The sequence below is a fragment of the Anoplolepis gracilipes genome, chromosome 7 (assembly GCF_047496725.1).
Source record: "Anoplolepis gracilipes chromosome 7, ASM4749672v1, whole genome shotgun sequence".
In the NCBI taxonomy this organism is placed as follows: Eukaryota; Metazoa; Arthropoda; class Insecta; order Hymenoptera; family Formicidae; genus Anoplolepis; species Anoplolepis gracilipes.
Window position 1 is genome coordinate 2,540,554 of NC_132976.1, and position 22,335 is coordinate 2,562,888.

Genomic DNA, 22,335 nt, shown 5'->3' on the forward strand with positions numbered 1-22,335 from the left:
ACATATGGCACAAAGTCACTGTACAATAACAAAATTAACCTCGCGCAAATATGGATATTGATGTTCCATTCGGTTACACGTGTCTCAAATTGAACGTAACAAATTTTTAAAACCACTTACTAAACGGTTGCTGTTACCGAAATGTTGGGAAACGCGCTATTTATCGCGTACATTCAATTTGAATTTCATTTATTTATCTGACGTTTCCGTCGAGAGTAAGCGTCATTGACGAAAAAAAAAAGAGAACAATGCCCGGAGAGAATCCGCATGATAGATTTTAACAGATAAACATGGCCGTACGTTCTAATTGTCAATATGCTCTGCTTCACACAGATAGATTTATATTCTCTACAATTTTCGCCACACCATATATCGTCGTTAAATTCGCACGCGATGCGTGATGCAACATTAATTGTATTGTTATTTCATTATTTCGATCATCATGATTGATGGTTGCGAAATCTGTCAAGCTCGATTTAAGAAGACGTTAATCGTTCTTTCACAAGTGTCATTCGGTTGTATCGATAGCGTAAATTAATGAAATTTAAGTGTTTGTGATAGAGCCGTTTGGCGAATTACTTTCTTCGGGTGGAATTTATTTAAAGCCCCCGTGAAATTTATCTAAACTCTTCACGCCGCTGGCCGCGACGCTAGAACGGCCCGTATGCCCGGGGATGAGGCCATAATTTTGAGAAACGCCTCCCACCGGTTACCTCGACAATTCTCAGCGTAATGCCCGCGACAATTCATTCCCAAATGGCCCGAACGGCAATTCTTAGTCCGGCTCCGTGCACAAATCTTACGTACACACCGACCCCCGAGAAAATACATTTGGGTCGCCCAGGTACGTTCCCACCTACTAATGTCCGATTTTACGTCCGTGCCGTATCTACCGCACCCACTCCGCAGTGCCTTCCGGACTTAAATTCCCCGAGAATATTTTCACCGAAAACATTCCGTCGCCACCGCCGCGTTTTCTTCTTAACTACTGGAAAAATACGTAGTAGAAAATATCACAGCCGAGTCACGTAAATATGACACAGACGTGTCTGAGAACAAATCCTACAGCGGAACGACCGTAACGGCGCGAGAATATTAATTAGCGAGTTGATTCCCGAACGAATTCATCGGCTATAAATTCTAAGAGGATGAATAGCTGCGCGAAGCAGCTAATATCGATACGCCGCAAATTCCATTCACCTTCGGCACACACGTACGCGCATTCACACGAACGGCAGTTCCGAATTAGAATTAACGCGCTCGTATGTTCAGGAAATCCCACGATAGCTGACCTAGCTGCTAAGCTAACCATAAACCCCAATTACATATATAAAATGTACACGTACGTATACTAATGCAACCATTTATACAAATGCATTTATACAGCAAGCAGGTGTAACTGAGAGCGCTAGTCGATTTTGGCTCAACGTTAAGTCTGAAACACACGGGGATATCATCCGGAGATCCTCGTTTTAGCAAATCTCTCGGATTTTGCGTGAAATCTAACGAACAGAGTGATCCGAGCGACGTTAATATCAGTGAGACGTATATATATATATATATATATATATGCAAAGTGGGATCTTATTTTAATTAATAACGTGGTTAATTAATTTCGCAGATTAGGAGAACGTGAGAAAAAAAATTGTAATTAAGTTTTCATTAAGGAAAAGATTAATTTCAAATAGGTCAAAGAATCTACAGATGAAAGGATTTGCCCGGCAGTTCCGGGACACTTTGTATACATAGCCCGTTAAGGGAAGGTAATGCTAACAAAGCGCGCGGCATAAATTTGCAACAGTTACACAAAAGAACGAGTGCCGGACGAGATGCAGAAGTTTGCTGCTTTTTGGAAAGTCCATCAAAGAGCCCTCTCCTTATTGCAGGCGAATTATCGACATTCAGTATTTTGAATACCGAAAGTTTTCATTTACGGTGAATAGATATTCATCTTGAGCATTCGTCCGGCGGTCCCTGCTCGCTATTGTCGCCGTTTCATTTCAAACTTTTAAATTATTCCCCATTAATATTGCCGGAACTTTGCACAGCCGGGGCTCCATTAGCCGTGTTAATATTGGCGCGGAAAGACCGTCGACTTTATGCGACGTTCACACACGTATGAATTATTAATCCAGGTTGATACCTAGGTGCGAGGGAAAAACGGAGAGGGAGAAAGCGAGATAGAGAGAGAGAGAGAGAGAGAGAGAGAATCGATTCAATTCGAAAATCCACTGTCTCGCGATATCACAGTTGAGATAATACCTTTGCGATCGCGAATGATTCATACCGGATCGAGCGATGCAGTGAAAGTAAACGGACGTATCTCGTAAATGAAGTTTGCCATGAATTTTTTATTACATTTTCGCGTTAATTATTAATAATTTCAGCCATTCGCCATAACGATTCTCAATTTTACGTAAAATTTTACATATCTCGTTTCCTTCTTCCATTGTTGACGAAAGACGTCAACGTGTCTTTTGTCAAGGCAGCCGGAGATTGCAACGCGATTCATTGTTTTCCAACATTCCATCATCGCGTAAGAAAACGATGGTCGTTTGTATGATGCTAATGGTAACGAGAAAGAACGAGCGTATCAGGCATCATAAGTGATTTCCCGTGGGGCGTTACGTCGTTCTTCGCGTTTCGATTCCTGCAAAGAATGCGTCAGGAAAGAAACCTGAGAAGAATATGTCCTACTTGTAGATAGGCGAGGAAAAATAGCAGAGGACTGCGGAATAACGTCGCCTCTTGGGAAGACGGATGCACGAGATTCGAGAGGCAATGTACAAAACTTTGTTTCAGATCCGGTAGGTTGCTTGATTCAACAATATTCGATTTAGCAACCTGGATAATCTACCTTCTTTTACGCTGTATCTTTTCAAACGAATATTGCGTTTTAGATGACCACGTCAACATTAAATTAAAGGGCTAAAAAGAAATATATTAAAACTTCAAAGCTCTCTAGTCTTACGTCTTGAAAATTGGTGTAATTGAAAGTGTGAAAAAAATAAAGCCTATTTTGCTTTGATTAGAAAAAATTTTCAATAGATTTTTGTACAAATAGCAGAAAGTCTACAAGTTATGTATAATATTTTACATTATGTTTATATCTGTTTAAAGAATATGCGTTTTATTTCTTTCGCAATTCTGTTGCGCTTTAAAGTTTATTTATTTTTTATTCTTGCTTCTTCAAATGTTATTGCAATGACAGATGGATATTTCGTTGATACAGATGTAATATTTTTAATATTTTCAAAAATATACAGGCTCGAATGAAGAAAAAAATTGTAAATGATAATTCTCTCATTGCAATGAATCATCGAGATGAATGATTAAATTTTAATAGTCTCCAGACGACGCTGTTGCCTTCTTATTGGTCAAAGATTCTTTTATACAATCGCACTGATAAAATATGTATCGAAGAAAAGACTATGTCTCCTTCCCGAGAGTCGAAACTTTCTCCATTTTTGCTTGTGAATTAATAAATCGCAGCCGTAAGAATGTAGCCCTTGAGATAAGGAGAAAATGCATGTATCACATGCCAGGAGGGGAAAGGAGAGGGAGTGAATGGGACAAAGTGAGCGCGACGAATCTGTGTATAAGCTTGTAGTACTTTTATAAAAGGATTCTCATTATATGCATATAGCTTTGCATTATACGCGAGCACCGAAATAAAATGATTGCAAAATTCCATTTCGCTAAATCGATATAATTTAATTTTTCGCTCGGGTTTCGAGCACGGTTCCGCGCTGCGCTTTTCGGCTGCGACATGCAGTTCAAATAAGTTAGCGAGTTGCAGTTACAACCGGCAGCGAATTTAACGGGCCACGCATACATTAACCGCGAATTCGTTGACCGTTCGTTAAATTGTAACGTATACGACACGGCAATACGTTTTATCAACTCCCCTTCCTCTCTCGTTGATCTACTAGTCCTGGAACCTGGAACACGGCACCGCTCGGCAACGCATGGCGAATTAAATGAATTAACTTGGCACTCGTCGGGTATCGACCGTTCGTAGGCCCGGCCTCGGCTTCTCGGCCGCGTTGCGTTCGCTCGTCAATTTAAAGTCGTTCGTGAGTTTGTCAGCTTTCAGCCAACTTGTAACTGCACGTCGCACCGTCATCATAACCATCTGCATAATAAATAGCTGCCGGTGATGCTGGCGGTGATGAACACCAATCAAGGAAGTTAGTCAAATAGCTATGCTAGGTTTATCTGTCACTCGTTATTGCAAACAGAAAATTCATGGTTCAGCTATCGCCGTAATCAATTATTTAAGATATAATCGAATTGTTTTTTTTATAGAGAGAAAGTCAAATGACAATTTTAATTGTTTCCGGAATGAATATGTTTAGTCGATTACTTTTGAAGAAAGTTTAGGAAAAGGAAAAATGTAAAAAAAAGTATGTAGAAAATTTTTTTAACTATTGTATATAAGCTAAAATTGAATTGAAAGTAGACAAGTCGAACGCTATTTTTAGTTGTTCCCAATAACACATGCGACAAATCTGTGACGCACACGAGATCGTAACCACAAACACGTACTTTAGGATGCTATCATGGCTGAAGCATTCCAAATTCATGGAATTTCTCGCTGGGCGTGTTAGCTGAAGATTGGACAGAAGCTCGATGCCATAAGTTCCGCTCTGGTTGTGCTTCTTTATGAATATTTTAAAGCGATATCCCATTTCTAACCGATATTTACAGATCCTGTCATCTTCGTTATCGTTTTTCCGACGGTTCAAACGGAAAAATATTCGGTTTCTCGTTGCGACTTATAATAGAATCTACTCGACAGCAATTGTCATTTGAAATTTTGCATATATCTAAAACAATCAAAGTCTCTAGTCGGATTGTATCAACAGAAAACAGATATGTTGCAACAGTGAACGAGAAGGATAGTAATCTAAAATAGCTTGACGATTGCGAGTGGAACAATTTTATTCAAAATAAGATCAGTGACAAAACGAGGCGTTGATATCCGCCGTGCTGATAAACGGCGATTATCGCGTTTTAATTAAAGCTTTATTATCCGCCGACGAAAACTTGTTATTGGGTAATTATTCCGGCGGCAGGAAAGTCTACTTAGCTACGGCACTCGTTGCGGTGCGCCGGAGTGGGTGCTTAAATCCCGGTGTAGTTCGGGTAGAGAGAAGCCGCCGTCCGTTGTCAAAGAAATTTCTCTCTCTCTCTCTCTCTCTCTCTCTCTCTATCTCCCTCTTACTCTCGCAAACCTGTCGTTTTTCCCACTCCCACGTCCTATCGCGACCACGATCTCATTCCAAAGCCGCCACTTGCCACTACGGCCGCTTAACATCCCTGAACTTTAAATTGGCAGAGCGCATTCAAGAGCGTTAATATCCTCTCGCGGGAGCTGCTCGGGTGATTCGCGCCTTCGACGTTCTACGAGAAATCTGCAGTATCGGACACACTGGCTATGTAATTCAACTTTGCACGTTTTTTTTTTTCCCCGGCCAGAATTTTAGCGTTTATTATAGCGAGCGATATTATTTAACATTGCGATGCATAGATTCCGACCAAGCAAACTTTGGATTGAAAATAACATGCAGTAACGTGTAAATAAAAAATATACGTTCCATCACATAAAATAAATGTTTGTCTCTGACTCACTGGTCGATGCGCAATAGCGGAGTTGATTACATTAAAACTGTGTTGATGTGTAATATACAAATATGTATATAAGATGCAAATTATAGTAATGCCCAAAATAATTATTTTCAAAAAGTATTATCATTAAACACGTCGAATTATTATATTCCTTCAGGCAGATATTTAATTAAATAAATATATAACTTTCCCAAAAAATTATTATCTTTTTAAGTATATAAATTATAAATTGCTACAAGATTTATATTTAAAATTCTTTTTTTCTCATTTTTGTTCAATTTATTTAAATAATGAACCCAGATAAAATGGGATTAAAAATAAATACATATGCGCGATTAAAAATAATATACAAATAGTAAATTATTTACTCTGTTAAATATTTAAATTATAATTATATTAAAATTATATATTAAAATTATAGATTAAATTATATGTATATTAAAATTCTTTCTAATCGAAATAAAAGTTCCATTTAAGTATATATAAACTTTTATAAAATTTACAAAAAGTGAAAAATTCTTTCGTATTTAATTTTTATTTAAATCAGGTAGACGTTCTGAAGGCTGTGTTTGTTTTTTAATCTATCATATCGAAAATTCTAATAGATTCCTAAAGTTTTGATTGCTTGTAGCTATATGTATGTAGGAACGATTGATAGAAAATTTATAAATGTCTTTTTTTTAATAAATAAAGATTTTATATCGAAAAATTCAATCCACACTAAGCAACAGATCTAAGCATGTTTCTCAATTTACGCTACCTACAAGCAAAATTTTCAATTAGAATTCACAAATAGGAATTAAACTTTGGTCCACCGAAACGAGGGTTTATCCGCGTTAATTTCAAGTTACGCTAAGCCGACCGCGCGCCGCTAAAATTCGTATGTATTTATATTAAGCCGGGTTGTGACAGCGCGGCCAAGTTCGCCCCAGAAACCTTATACGTTTGTAACGTTGCCGCGCGTTAACCCGGGCGGAGGAAAACTACCAAGTAGCGTCATCCGACCCTGATTTAGCGGCTGATGTTTCCGCCACGATGGTACGGAGTGGCCATATCGGTACCTACCTACCTACCTACCTACCTACCTATCTACCTACCGCAGCGATCTTTATGACTTCAGCATCAAACTTGATATTTATCCAGGCGCAATATAAAATTGTAAATCAACTCTAAAATGGAGCGTTGTGAAATTTCATCGCGATGAATAATACAGCTACTTTAAAGCGTATCGATGGCATTAAAAAAAAACAAAAAAAAATTATAATATAATTATAACATCTCCTGACACGAAAAATAAATTGTGTGGAAAATATATTTTATTACTTATGTATGGTATATCGCTTATGTACATATTCGCGTACAACTTATATTGTTTATGTTGAGATGTAATTATTCTCTTTATTTCGCTGAATAAGTAACAGTTGTTTAAAAAAAACACGTTGCTTTTTTTTTATCTTTTCTACTTTATTCGAGAATCTATCGGTTAATAATTTAATAACTTATAATCCGTAATACGACCGAGACGCACATACACACATACAGGGACCGTCGCGTTTCTCTTTTTTATAATTCCCCTATAATCTGCTCTTAAATTATCCAACGGATCGTATCAAACGACTCGATAAGATTAACGGAGAACGATGCGTCTCCTGTCGCGGCTTCTCGATAATTCCTGATTACGGATGAGAACGCGCGGCCGGCTGTGTACGATTTAAAAGTAATTATTGTCGCCTTATTTACGTCGCACAGCTTCGAGCCGCGCTATTTCACGGGGATTTAGAACGCGCAATTAACAGATAAAATCTCCTGCTATTTTTCTGGGTCCGAAAAGCTCCGGGGATGGAGTTACTCGGCGAGACCCGCGCCCCAGACAGGCGCAACAATTTGTGCAACATTAAGCAAAGTCTTTCTGCCAGAGCAGCCCTCTCTCGCCGCTTCCCGTATGTGTATATTTCCGAGTTCTGCGAGGAGAGAAATCCGACAAAGCCACCGCGAGAGTGATTTAACGAGCTCATTAATCGCGAGTATATCTCGCTAAAGTAAGGGATAAGACGACACGGTGGATTTAAATCGTCGGGAGGATAACGGGCTGGAATAAGGAAACCCATCTGCCGTTGTTCCGTTAACTCGGTCTCTTCTCGCAAAAAAAGGAAAAAAAAAGTGCATCTCGAAGAGATTTCCCGAAAGAAGCGGTCGAGGATCGCAGACAGGTTGAAGACGCAGTTTTCAGAGACAGACTTGTGAAGGGTCTCATTTCTGACCCACTCGACGAGTCCAAGTGGCGAGAAGAGACCGTCCCCGGCTGGATATTCGAGGATCGTAATGTAAAAGTATCGAACGAGCGTCCCTTCGCTGAGCTGTTTCCGCGTGTTAGTCGTTTTGCGCGCCGCCGGGAGTTGCACTTTTGGTCCGCGTTGAATAGATTATCTCGTTTGTTCGGCGGGAATCCGCCGCGTCGGGATCAACCCCCGTTAAAACAGAAACAACGTTTTCGCTCGTTTCGCGCGATTGTTCGCACTTGGACCACCGTTCAGCGTACGCTCGATCGTCCGCGAATTTACGCGATACGCGGCGAATAATGGAATGGAATTTTGTATCGAGAAGCATCGCGATAGCCTGTTGTTAAAAAGAGTTTCTCGCAGCATCGCGTTCCGGGTTCTTCTCGCGCATTAATCGATAATCGCGAAACGGTTATCGTCGACCGTTCGATTTACAATGCGCCGCGATACGTTAACAGCCTGTAAACGGTCAGGAGATATTATACGATTGCGAACGTAAATATATTTCTCCCGGTCGTTTACCGAGCGAATCGCGCGTCCGAAAGGTATTGCCCGGGAGCGAGAAGATCGAACTCTTTATAGGGGAGGTCATCAGCCATGAGACTTCCTGTCGTCGGGACGGGATTCTTGAGACAAATCGTTATCATTTCGCGTTCCCGGGGCTATGATTTTTCAACCATTCCGACTGGACGCCATCGACCAAACGACGGCGCATAAATCCGCGATGCAGGAAATAGTTTTCACGGACGATCGTACGTTCGAAACGATATACCGTCGCCTTTTTATACAGAACATCGTATTGGTGACCAAAGGGTTAGTCAAATATTTCCTCATAACTAGGCAGACTAGAAAAAATTAATCTGATTATTTGAAATATTTCAAACATTCGTGCAAATTAAAAATGATTAAAAAATCTTTTAGCATTAAAATTATATAATTTCAGTGAAATAAAGTTTACTAGATAAAATTAACTAAAATAAGATTGCTGTGATGAAACGAGATTCCATTTTTAGTCAAATGTGTGCGTATGAAGTTTCAAGCAAAAGGTACAATTACAAAAACGCTTGACATTCATTTTAACCGAGAGCTGCCTCTTCGCGGTAGCTAATATTTGCACACCTATCGTGTCCTCGCAACTTGCTGCGACTCGTTTTAACCTACGTCGACTGGCTTGTTGTCGACTATGTGATGCTAAAGGACATTTATATTTAAACTCGTGTCGCGAATTCGACGTAATGTACGTTGTTCTTCGTCATCTTGTCGACGAAGCAAAATTTGCTAATCAAAGGGAGCCAATTTAAAGTGACATTGTACTTTTAGGTTGAAACATTCTCGTGCATCCGAGTTTTGTTGCAATTTAAAAGTGTTGCACGCTACATCGCGTTGCATAACGATCTAACGAATAACAATTTCAAGAAAAACAATCGCGGAGATTCGAATAAATTGCTCTCGCCATTTTATACAGACACCCAAGTAACGCGATCTCAATTGTTTACACAAATACGCCTACGTTTATCGAAAATATGACACATTTCACGTAACAGTAATTTATTTTTCTCAAAAATTCCAATTATATTTGTCTTTCTTTCTTTTTTTTTTTTTTTCTAACGCTAAATAAATTTTTACTATTTCAGAATTTTTCAATTACATTTGCCAATCAAATACAAAGTATTTGAAGAAATCTTTTTATTTGATAACATCAAAGAGAGAAATTATGAATATAAAAATGATTGCTTGAGAAATCGATTTCGTTATTCTTCTCTCGTCTGACTTAGCATCATTGATGGTTTTCCGCACCGTTTTCTTTCGATATTCACCTCATCTTCATCGACGACGAATGCCAATTCACCAGAGAAAGAAGAAGAAAGAGGTGACTCTTTTTTTTTCTTTCCTCTCTGAGTTTCGTCATGGTAATTGCCGTCGAAATGACCGACTACTCGCCAGTAGAATCGTCGCCCATCGCGGTGGTTAGGCACCCGGCCAACCCGGGTTCGATGAACCCACCGAACCCGCCCCACGCGGTCGGTTCACTTTTCTAACTGTATATGTGGCTCTTGCAGGATAGCGCTGCTGGTCGACGCTTTCCTGTGACATCATTTTCCTGGTTTTTTTTTTTCCTCCCCCCGTAAACGATCGATCCTTTAACACGACATCGTGTCGCGAGCGTCGCTTGGTAAACATTGTGTTCTATCGATACCGCACGTCGTGTTTAATAAATTTTCGGAGATCTCTCTTCGTCGCGTATCCGCGTGCTACACTTGGCGCTTATTATATTTGCATTATATCACGCAAAGTGGCGTTGCACGCTTCGACGGACGCGATGCGAGATGTTCTTTATGCAATCGCAATGCTATTAAAACGTCACCGGTTACACGGTGCACGTTGTTGCGAACGGTAACAGAATGTTCACATAATTATCCGCTCAAGAATATTTTTATGTGTAATACGGGGGAAGGTAAACTCTCAGATCTACAGTTTTTTTATGTTTATATATATATATATATATATATGCAGTCGATGTACACAGACTTTAGATTCCTATGCAAACAAAAAAAAAAAAAAGAATTGTACGTTAGAAATTTATAAGGACATAATAATGATAAAAATAAAGTAAAATAATTTTGTAATTATTATTGCCATAGTGTTAGATGGCAAACTTCGATCGCGTTTTATCCGATGAATTCTCGCTCTTCTTTATACCGTATTATTCTTACCTTTCGCCTTACACAAAGTTTGCATTGTTAGAGACGAGATACAAAAGCATGTCCGAGTACTTCCGCCGTTCCTATGTACACGAGTGGCGATTTGCATTTACAGGCAGAAGCGAGAACTCGCCGTTCGAACGGGCGTTTAAATATTTTTATGCCGGGAAAAACTTCGTAAAGCATTTCCAATTAAAAGTTTGAACCGTCTTTCGTGCATATAGCTCTTCGTTCTTGGACTTTTGCTTCTTGAAGATCCATTGCCGCGTTAATAACACGATATATGAATTTCGCTCGGTCGACTAGTCCCATATCGATAGACTTTCTAGTTTAAATTACACTTTGCGAAGAGCAAAATTATAGAAAATTTTTATATATCCTAGGACTAATTATTGTAGATTCTCAGAAAATAAAACATTAAACTTTTATACGTTGTTGTGATATATTTAATTTTTTTTTAACATATAGAATAGCTCTTTCACATAGTTTTAAGCTTAGAAAGCAAAATAAATGATCTCTCTTGTTGTTTTTATATTTTTTTCTATTTTATTATTACGATGTGGAATCATACCTATTTGTTATTTGTCAACGTGTCAATGTGTATACATATTTCAAAATTTCAAAAAATAAGATTTTGACATGTTTGTTTCGTATTTATAATGGATATTTTTATCTCGCATTTGTACTCGATAAATTAGTTAGTTTTTGTTCTTGCTATTTTTCTCAGACAATTGATATAGAAACTGGAAAATAATTCTAAATATGCACCTACACACACACAAACACACACACACACACACACACACACACACACAATTGTTTATAAAGTTGTATAAGATATAACGAGGCTTTATTCTTTATAATATTATTATGACATTTTAACACATATCATTAGTCGTTCGAATGCGGCTGTAATTGGGACGTTATGTCAATAGTTATGATATTTAATTATCGACTTTCATTGATATAATGATAATTAATTTGTCCTTGTTAATTACGTGGTTATTACTGCAATCCATAGTTAATTATGCATTTAATTAATTAAAGCTACAGATTTTAACTTTGTGCACTAAATGTCGCGTTTCTGTGTCGACCTAAATTTACGAAGGACGACATTTCCGAGCGAAATTATTGTCTCTCATTAGTAAGCAGCAACTTGAACCAAATGTCCGAACTCTTTAATTTCCTTCGTGCATTAGCTACGCCGGACGGCTCGCGTTCGGCAAACTTACATCTACACGTACTCCGGTTTACTAATTAAAACTTAGTAAAAGCGCGAGTGCAAAAATATATTTCCATTTCCATTCCCCGAGTCCCGCGTCCCGCGTCCCGTCGTACAAAAACAACAGTGACAAATAAATTCCCGTCGGCGCGGCGCGTTACAAAGTTTAGAAGCGCGGCCGGCGTAATGACGATGCATGTGCATTATGCATTAAACAAAAGCGTCAGACGCGGAGCACGCCGACGGGAAAAGTGTTAAACATCGCCCGGAGCCAACCGGGTTCAACGAGTGCCCTCGTGACAGAAGTACCTCGGCGATATAATGGACGTCTCGCCCGCACTCACCATAAATGGAGGCAAAAAGCGTTTCGTTTTGCATTGCTCCCCGTGGCGTCATTTCGACGGGCCGACTTGTCGAAAATTGCAGTCGATGTGTCCGACGCGAGCGATTCGATCGGGAAACGTAGCGAAAAGATTATTAGCCAGCAGGTGAAAAAAAAAAAAATAAATAAATGTGCCTGCAAATTATCATCATTTAACATAACAATAATTAAAAATGGCTATTAAAGAATATGTAGGAACCTTCGCCAACTCCTACATGTATTTAAATTAATTAAGAAATGGTTCAACGCGATACATTTACGCTAAATTGTGATATATAAAAAAAAAAAAATCTTTGTAAAGAAAATACGAGAAATACTCTCGTCAGCGATCTCTTTCTTCAAGTAATGGCACTCTTGCGAATTAGCCGTTCGACAACCCTTTGGCGTCGTTACGCACCGCACCGGCTGCAGCCCTTTTTTTAAATTACCTTTTTGATTTATGCCCGCGCGCGGTCGCCATATCCCCGCGCGCTCGCTTTTCCCATTTACATGCAGATGCCACCGCACGAACGATGTAATTGGACATAGCGCGCTTATGAAACAGGAAATGCAAACGCGCTTCGGAAAACGAGCGAGCTTTCGAGAAGCGTTCTTCCATCCCGCGAAGAATCTGTCGATTTTTTTTTTTTTCTCTTCTTTGTAATGTAATCATAATTTTTTCAATGCACCGAATCTCTACTGGTTGAGAGAAAAAAATTGAAATCTCTCGTCAAGTTTTTAAATATAGATGGATCGAAGAAGAGTTTTTCACGAGTCTCGAAATATATATCAGGGATTATAAAGGAAATTACTGAAAGCTTTTTCAGAGGCGACATACTATTGCCTGCTGACTGTGAAACTACATGTTTGCATATTACAAATGAATAAAAATGTCCCTGATGAAAAGCGCGCGCTGAGAGCGAAAGGATGAAGCTCGGCGAGTAGAAAATAAACGTCGAAATAAAACGCGTAAATTTCTCGAGCAATTTTTGCGCGGACGAGCCGCGAACGTGGGTAATGCGTGTATGTGTGTATATATATATATATATATATATATATATGTTGGAAAAAGTTTTTCCCTGCAAAATTGCCGCGAGCATCATCTTTGGGATAAATAGGGGGAAATATAAAACAGGCATGCATAAAAAGACGCGATGTCAAGAGCTACACGAGAAATATTCGAGAAATAAATAGTTTTTCTTATCGTCTGGTGATATTGCTGCGTTATTGCTTGTTATGTCTCGGACGAGCGAACAAGCATTTTGATAAAAAGGAATTTAATTGCATTTAATTTCAGCGATATGTCACACAGCGATGTGCAAGAGATAAATCACTTCATTCTATTATTTGTGGCTGAGTATAAAAAAATGCTTCAAAACTCATTCGCTTCATAGATATTTTTAATGGCTTTAATACTTTATATATATATATATATATATATATATATATATATATATATATATATAAAATGTTTAGATTTTTCATTGATAAAACACGCGCGAAGAATCAAAGATTTATTTAACAGTTTGATTAATTTGAGAGATATGCATACTCAACTGTTGTATCTTTCGCGATCCCAATCCCGAAAGTTACTGTCGTTCGATCTGCCTGAAACGCATCGAAGAATTCACGAATTTCTCTCTCGCGGGACCCTCCCCGTGTACAGCTCGCGATTCCGCGCGGCTGTTCTCGCACTCCAACGCGCTCTACCATGCTGATTTATTATTCGTTGAAAATTTATTATACGCGGCCAGCCCAGAGAGCCGCGTACAAGCGTATGCGCGCGAGAGCGATAACGATATACCGCTGCTCGTTTCTATTCGGTCGGCCGTGTACGAGAGGACAAAGGGAAAATCTGCCGCGCGATAAATTCCGGAAATCAATTCGATTTGCGAAGCACAGCACGGCGGCGGTGGCGGTGGCGGCGATGCTCTGGAACACACCGACAGACGTGGAGTGGCGCGAACTAATATAATGGTGGGCACAAGAGTGAAGAAGGGAAGGGGGTTAGGGGGGCGCGATAAATAATAATTATTGCAACCAAGCTCGTGGCTAATGCACGATGCGCCCCCTTTCTCTCTCTCTCTCTCTCTCTCTCTCTCTCTCTCTCTCTCTCCGCGCGCGCGAGCAAAACCTTCCCTCTCTTCCATTCGCGCCTCCTCGCACCTGAAAATATAACACGCGCGGAGTGAGTGATAATTGCATTTCGAGGCTAGTAACGGCGCTGGGTGGTGGTACAATTTCCGTTACATTGTGCGCGGTTGTACTGCAGCCCCGTGAACTACGCGGCTCCGTTCCGCAGTGTTATTATTTGGGCGCGTTTAACCGTAAAGGAGGTGCACGCGGACGTTTTCGAGAAATTGGCGCACAGGCGAACATAGGCGGATTTTAAGAGTGCTTTATACGCGAGAAAATTGGATGCCTTATTCGCGTGACGAACGTGGAATTGGAGCACTGCGTTTCGCTCTCGATTACGCTTGACGCTTGCTAAAAAGAAAGCTAATAGCAATCAGCGCGACAATACGATTTGAATGTTTAATGCTCTAGTAATAATTTTTTATCTTATTTTTTTTTTTTTTTTTTTTTTTGCCAGATGGATTAATTTTACAGAGCGTCATGTGTCCAGAATTTTTCGTCTATTCTCACTCACGGTGTGGGATGGCGCGATATTTTTCGAAATAGCAAGGCTCCGTCGAGTAGGTCTGTAGACGTTATTGAATTTGAAGCACCTCGTTGTCCGCTTTTCTGATAACCGCGGCTTGAGAGAGCTGCTGAGAACGAATGCGAAGATCTTCTGCGGCGCAGAGGTGGAATAAAGGCGGGTTTTCTTATGGAAATTCAGTCGAAGTTTAGCCGCGCTCGAAAATATGACAGTCCTCCGACCGGAATACACATCTCTACTAAATTCATACGTCATATAATTCCCGTCGTGCTTTTTACTCTACCATCTCCGCTATTTCTTGCGTCGTATCCATAAACGACTATTATAAAGTAGACAGAATAGCAGAACGAAGAATAACACATACGCATAACTAGCTTTTATATAATAATTATTCACAGATTATACATACGTTTTGAAAATCGTTGGCGATATCCGATAGAGTATACATTTCTTAATTTCCACGCTCGTACCATTAACCCGTGAATTATAGACTGTACGACTTGGGCGGGATCGGGCCGCGACGGAAGATGTGCGCGACGCGATTAAAGAGAATCTTCGGCCGTATCTTCCCGTTTGCACGGGAATAAAAAGAAAAAAAAAAAAAAAAAAAAAAACCGGAATGCGCGCGCGGAAATGTATATTCGATTTAACGAGCCGCGACAGTGCGAGCGACGGAGTTCGCTTCCTCCGGACGGCAAAGTTTCGCCCTCGAGAACAGAATAACAAGTTCATCCTCGCGGTCGGCGAATCCGGAATGCAGTCTTCTTGGCGTGGATATTACCCGCGAGGCCGTCCGTAAGCGAGCAAAGAATATCGTTTCATTTTCCTAAAGCACACCACGGTCATAAATTCTAAGCGTGGCGCGCGCTACAACAGCCGACTGAAGCAGAAGGGTGGGCCCAGGGTAGTAGGGGATACGTGCCGGGAAAAAGGAAGCGTGGACGAACACGATGAAGGCGGGAGGGGCAGGAGGGGCAGGAGGGGCAGGAGGGGCCGCGTGCTCGAAAGATAATTAAAATGTCTTGGCGCCGAGGCGCGAGTTATGGCTCCAAGTTGCCACAGTGGCATAAGCGGGGCATCCGACCCGGCTTTACCGGCAAGTTGGCGGTTCGCGCAATTCCCGCAACGGCGCGAGTTAACGAGCTGTGAACCGGCGAACCTTGCGACGACGTAAGATCTTTCGGATTCGCCAGGATCAAAAGGGAAAATGGCATATTCTCCCGAATCCCTTGACAATATTGTACCTGTCGCCATGTAATCTTGATATACATGATTCTCGGTTGGAATTTTTTCCGAGGAGATTCAAGTTCTTTTAACTTGTCTGACAATGAGATCATTCTGTTGGACGGTCAGCCATTCTCTTCTTCCACTGTATTCGAAATTGAGAAAATTAAGGCAAAATAATCGAAATGTATACATAGACAATCATTAAGTTTGAAATAATATGATGCTTGGTAGCTTTTAAGTTTTCAATTACGTACTCTCCACATTTCACGAAAGAATTTAATGAATGAAGGACGAGAGGCGAGCAGTGCACAATGCGAAAGCCTTTCTTCGCGTCCGCACCTGCTCCAGCGGCAGCGTCCTACACCTATTCTCGACGAAAACGATAAAATTGACGCCGGTGCGGTTTAGTCTGATTCCCTCAACAGTGCGAGTTAACGAGCTGTGAATTCACCACCGGTAGGAAGAGAGCCGGTGCAAACGGCGTCGTTGGTCATCTCGCGTCTAGGACAGGCAACCAGTCGCAATTGCGCGAGCGGGGAAGCCCTCGCAAAGCGTGCGGCTGGCAAAGGTGAATAGTTAACGGAACAAATTCATATAAAAGCGCGCCACGAGAATCGGTCCAACAATAAGTAAAATGATGCAATTGGCGTTGCAGTTAGTAGGATGACGAGTAGTTTTACATAGCTTCGTAAAGACAGATGCTATCACGAATTAAATCAGAAAATTAAAAGTTGACAACGAGAGGGAGAATATAATCCTCGAGATAAGCGTAACGATTATTTTAAATAGCATCGTCATTTTTCGAAATTCAACGAAATATCACTTAGGCTACGCGAGGATACGCGAGGATACGCGAGGATACGCGAGGATACGCGAGAGAGGATAAACCTTACTAGACACGAATTATTGTTTAACTTGCTGTTTAAGCGAAATGCATAACTGAAACGATACAGCTGTAGCTTCTGGTTTGCGCGAAGCTTCCAGACGTAAACGAGCCGTGCAATATTGCTGCAAGTTGTTTCGACGTTACGCAAGACAACAGCAGAAAGTAAGATATATATGTATTACAATAATATTGTCAGAAATTTGCACGGTTATATACATTGTTAACGTCAGAGAGTGAGAATAAATTATAGAAACGTAAGCTGTGGCGGAGAATTTTTCCCAGTTATAAAGAATACGATAAATCCTCGAAAATAGGAAGAAAGTTAAAAAGTGCTATGTCGATTAAAAAAACATTCGAAAGGTAACATTTATGTTCTCTTGGAGATTTAATAATTTAAATCCTGAGAATTGCCTTTATAACGCAGACTATATACATCGAAAGTTATCGATATTTCGCAAGAGTTAAAGACGAGGATCCATCCGTCAGTTGAAATGGCTGCAACGAGATCTTCGAGTTATCGGTTCATGCAGAATTTCCACAACAGTCCGGGTTAACGAGGCGTGAACTCGTGAACACACCGTGGAAGTGTTACGACGTGATGCAGAGAATTCGGTAGGAAGTCTCCCTGCTAAATTGGGCGTATATAATGGTGAGAGACAAGGAATTTATTCGCGGTGACAGACTTTCTTGACCCCGCTGTTAATAATGCTGCTAAAGGTTAATGGAAAGTTTATTAGCGGTGATTGTATGAAAATTACTCGAAATTGCGTATCACGCGTTAACGCAAAATTTATTTTATAAAACGTTATAAATTTTTCATACTTTTTTTTGTTTTTGTACGAATCTATTCTATTATTATTAGTTTTTTAATAAAACAGAGGATTTATATCGCTTTAGCAAAGTATATCTTTTTTAGAAAAGTGTTAATCGCGGAAAAGAAATTGTACATAGAAATATAGGTGTTTTTATTGTAAATTATTCAATCGATACGCTTTAACGTAATGTCCTCAATGTATATATTCACATTTTATCATGCAAATAAAACGCACATAGGATAATAATTTGTCGGCTGGTTGAATTTTCAGACCGCACCGCAAATGCATTTTATTTAACCAGCTGTATTTTTGATGCTGAAATTAAACGCGTGGGTCATGCGCGAAAATGCGCGAGCTGGTCCCGTGAAATTTTCAATTACAGGCACCCGCACGTTATCGTCATCGAAGCCTCTACGCGGGATGTGTCTGATTAAAAGAACACGCCACGACTGCTCCGGTAAATTTTACAACGCTAACGAGCGCATCGTGGAAAAATCGCATAAAAAGCTGGTACAGTTCATTCCTATGCGATTACGTTCTGCTGCTTATATTATCGAGAATTATTTAGTTGGTAATCATACCACTCTCTCTCTCTCTCTCTATCTCTCTCATACTTCTCTCATCCAAAGATATTAAATCACGCGCAATATCATCACCGCGATGCTCTGATAATTTTCCCTGTGTTACTCTCAATCAAATCTAAAATCCTGTCGATCGTTCCCACCAAACTAGATAGCGTCCTCGTTTTCGACATATCGACGGAATCCACGTGACGATCTATAATTCTGAAAAATACGTCCGTTCGTAGAGAATTCGATGGCCCATTATTCTCTCCGATTCCATTCGCCAAAAGATTATCCCGCGGCCCGGTGCACACAACGGACGTGTCATCCTTCAAATAAAATCCGAATGCGCAATACGGTTCCCTTTTTATTACCGCGCGATATTTTATCAAACATATCGAAACTGCTTGTTTCAAAAGGAGAGATATAACAAGTTGATTACGGAATAATAACATAAAAATCGTATATTTTTTTTTTCTACACGTTCGCGAACGTTGAAGAATTAAAATAGATCGAAGTTCATGTGCGCGATAAAATTATATTTTTTTTTTTTTCAATCGCGAAAAAAATATCACTTTCTACTTTAAAGGATATATACGTGTTGTTGTCGAACTGGATTTACTTGGCGATAGTAAAGGCCCTTTTACAGAGTACCTTTCACCCAACGGAGTTGTACATTCGTTCGATCGGTAGCTGCATCCTGCGTGATTTATCGCTCGCCTTATCGCCGTTAGCGGCGGCCCTTCGATAGCGCTGATCGTTTCCTATATTTTACAGCCGCCGTGATTTATCGTTCGTTTCGCGAGTTCCCCCGGCGCAATTATCAGTAACTCCTGCTGCAACAGAGATTAGAAGCCGCCCCCGATCGCATTACTCGACTCGCGGTTTTATCGGCTTTAACTATCGAGGCAACCGGTCGCGATTATAAAGCGTCTCACGCTGGCAAACCAAACTGCTGCAATTTTTCCAATTATATTAGAACCGGTCTTTAATTTTTCTATCGCAAGACGATGTGTTGATAATAATTCCAATGTGATGTTGATCAAATCGTGTATTTTATATATATGTACGTGTATTAGCAAAGAAATTAATACAAGATATAAGAATGCATATCGCGCTCTTTAAATATATGTGTATTTAGTACATATGTATAGTATAGTTGAGTATATTAAAATTGCTGCGCGATCCTCTTGGTGAAAAATAGAAGAGTAGGATTAGAATGTCGATCAGAATCGAATTCTATAAAAAATAGTAGTTATAGGATAAGTCGCGCGCACAACGTTTTGTTCTCTCATTGAGCGGAATGTCCCAATGCGTTTGACTCGCGCTTTAATTAAACCTGCCAAATTTATGTTCGGCGACTGAATTTCCCGACCAGAATTAATTTCGAATAAAGTATATCGCTTATGTCGCTCGACACGGAACGTTGCGTACATACCTAGAGCTTTATGTATCTAACGAGCACATTTAATTCTATCACAATGCACATTGTACGCTGAAAGTTTTGTATGAAATAATCATCAGAAAGAATGTAAAAAAAAAAAAAGTTACAGTTGTAAGAGGATGAAAAGCAAACGTCAAAAAGATGCGAGCGAGATGTTAAGCTACATAATGAAGAGAATCGTATGTGATTAAAATAAATGAAGCTCCGAAGAGGAAAAATTTTCGCATTCAATAGTTTCGCCGACGTTTAATGGACAGCGCGATATAAAGATGCCATTTATCCTCCCTGTTAGGATACAGCGCTTTAGATAATGTTTCGTTTCCGGATACATTCCGAACGTACAAAGCAAGTGGGTCTCTTAAATCTTTCGTCGCTCGTCACGATATCGGTGGTACTATCACGTCCACGTGCCGCGAAAGCCAAGCTACGGGGAAAAAGCTACGAATGCAAGGCAACCCGGTTCGTATGGAAATTCTTTGATGGGAAGCGAGCCAGGAACCGAAGGACGGGGGTGTGTGCAGAGCGGCCGAGACATTATCTATGGAAAGAGGAGGAGAGAGGTCGTTATGGAATGGTGGTGCGCGAGTGGTTCGACCCTACCACCGTGCCACAGCAGAGAGAACATCGGTGGCCCCGCTTTAACTCGGCAGGGCCGGTCTACTGCGATCGTTGCGACTGCTAAACATTTCGGAAACTCCGTACGACACTGGAGAGTATAAGCGTCAAAAGAGAATAAAAGGAGAAACGCAATCTCTCGAATGTTGAATAAATTATGTTTTCCGAAACAATTGAACTTGTCGCCTTCTCTTCGCGAATCTGATCGCACATTCGTTGGATATTACATCTCGGGTTCTGAAATAGTTGAACCGGCCCTGCCAACCCATCATCCCCTTTACCCACTCCCGAACGCCGGCGGGGGTTGCTTTAAAATATCTGGGTAGTGCGGTGGCGTGATGCCGTGATCAGCAGGGCGGACTACCCGCTGAACGTGCAGCGGTTCTCATTCGGCGAGTCTCGCTTTATCCGCAAGGTCATCGCCGATCGCCATCACCGTGGTACACGCCGGCGGTTATTAATTCTGCCACGGTTTACGTAATAGCGGTATCCACGCTGCCTTTTGCCATCGGACGATTCATTCTGACTGATGACCAATCGACATTCCCCTAACAGCGATATTCCCATTTCGACTTCTAACTGCGGCGCCAATAATCTATCGATTTATCTTTGATATTTCTTTTTATTATGCCGAATCTAGCGAGTTCACTTGCCAGATATCGTGCTGAGCTGACCTCGTAGTTATTCGCAATAAGATTCTCTGTCTCGACAAACTAAATATTGAGATCCGCTTTCGACTTCCAATATCGAAAATGACGATTACAATGTCGCGAAAAGCCAAATCTCACATCTCTTTGTTGATCCACCGTGCGAGCAGTTTTGTTTATGGATTCTACGATATAGTTAGTCACTTTTGACCAAGATGAATGTCCGGCATTAAGCGCGAGATGGAATGGAGAAGCTAAGGCTGACGTAGGAGTTGGCTTGACCCAAAGTCCGTAATAAATTATCTCAGTCTTGATAGCGCTTATGTTTCGTATATTCATCTCTCAGTTAGTATTTCACTTTTCGTATCGCACGTACCCGTTCCCGTTTCGCATACATTTCAGACCGCTCTCGTATCGCGCTTCGATATTTCTATCAAACGCATCTTTTTTCCCACACGCGTCGGAGACACGGCGAGAAGTGCATACTCTTGCGGCGCGTAAGTTATAACGTATTCTCAAACACTCGAGACCAAGTCGGCGGGAGTTTTAGTCCGCGAGGTTGCCTCGGCATAGCGTAACGTATTGCAGAAATATGAGGATTATGCGAGATCTATCTCCGCCGTGTTTCACTTTACTCTACGTTACAGCGGCGCGCGCTCGCTCGCTGCTATAACTCCGCCAACCTTCTCTCCTCTAGTGTGTTTAACTTCTTCGAGTTATTATGCGGAAGTAACGCAATCTATCTCGACCCACGTAAAATGGGAGTACATTACGCACAAGCACGCACCGAACCTTCATTGTGATGCAATGACTTTTATCTTTCACGATAGGGGAAGGAAGGTTTCGATTATTTTTATTAATTTTTTATTACTCTCACGACGGCGATTCACATGTAGCTCTCGATCAGAATTAAATAGCAATTCTTTTTTTTTTTTTTTTTTCACCTTCAATTAGATATATTCAGAAAATAAAACGGAAGTTATCAATCTAAAATGATGATTATCCGTCAAAGATATAAACGCAGGGGAAATTACTTTCAAAAGAAGTCCAATTTTGTTAGATAATGAAAAAGGGGCGTGACCTCAATCAATATTCGATTTCTATCGAAATAAGAGCATAAATCGAAAGCTCCCAAACAGACGGACCAAAAAGACGTTACATCGAAAGGACGTCAGCCTAACGCACCTAAGAGTATTGCGAAATCCCACGATAATCCATCACGGGAAGGAACAACCCATCACCCGTGCTAACAGCTTCACGATTCTCACGATGACGAAAACG

At 40.6% G+C, this 22,335-nt stretch overlaps 1 protein-coding gene and 1 long non-coding RNA gene across 6 annotated transcripts in view; one reads left to right on the top strand and one right to left on the bottom strand.

The window, feature by feature from the left end:
- Positions 1 to 22,335, bottom strand: part of LOC140667872 (uncharacterized) — a 248,724-nt gene that overhangs the window by 208,104 nt on the left and 18,285 nt on the right. The window lies entirely within an intron of this gene.
- The window catches only part of LOC140667864 (E3 ubiquitin-protein ligase MIB1-like), a 297,267-nt gene that overhangs the window by 139,755 nt on the left and 135,177 nt on the right, over positions 1 to 22,335 (top strand). The gene's annotated exons all lie outside the window — the stretch shown is intronic.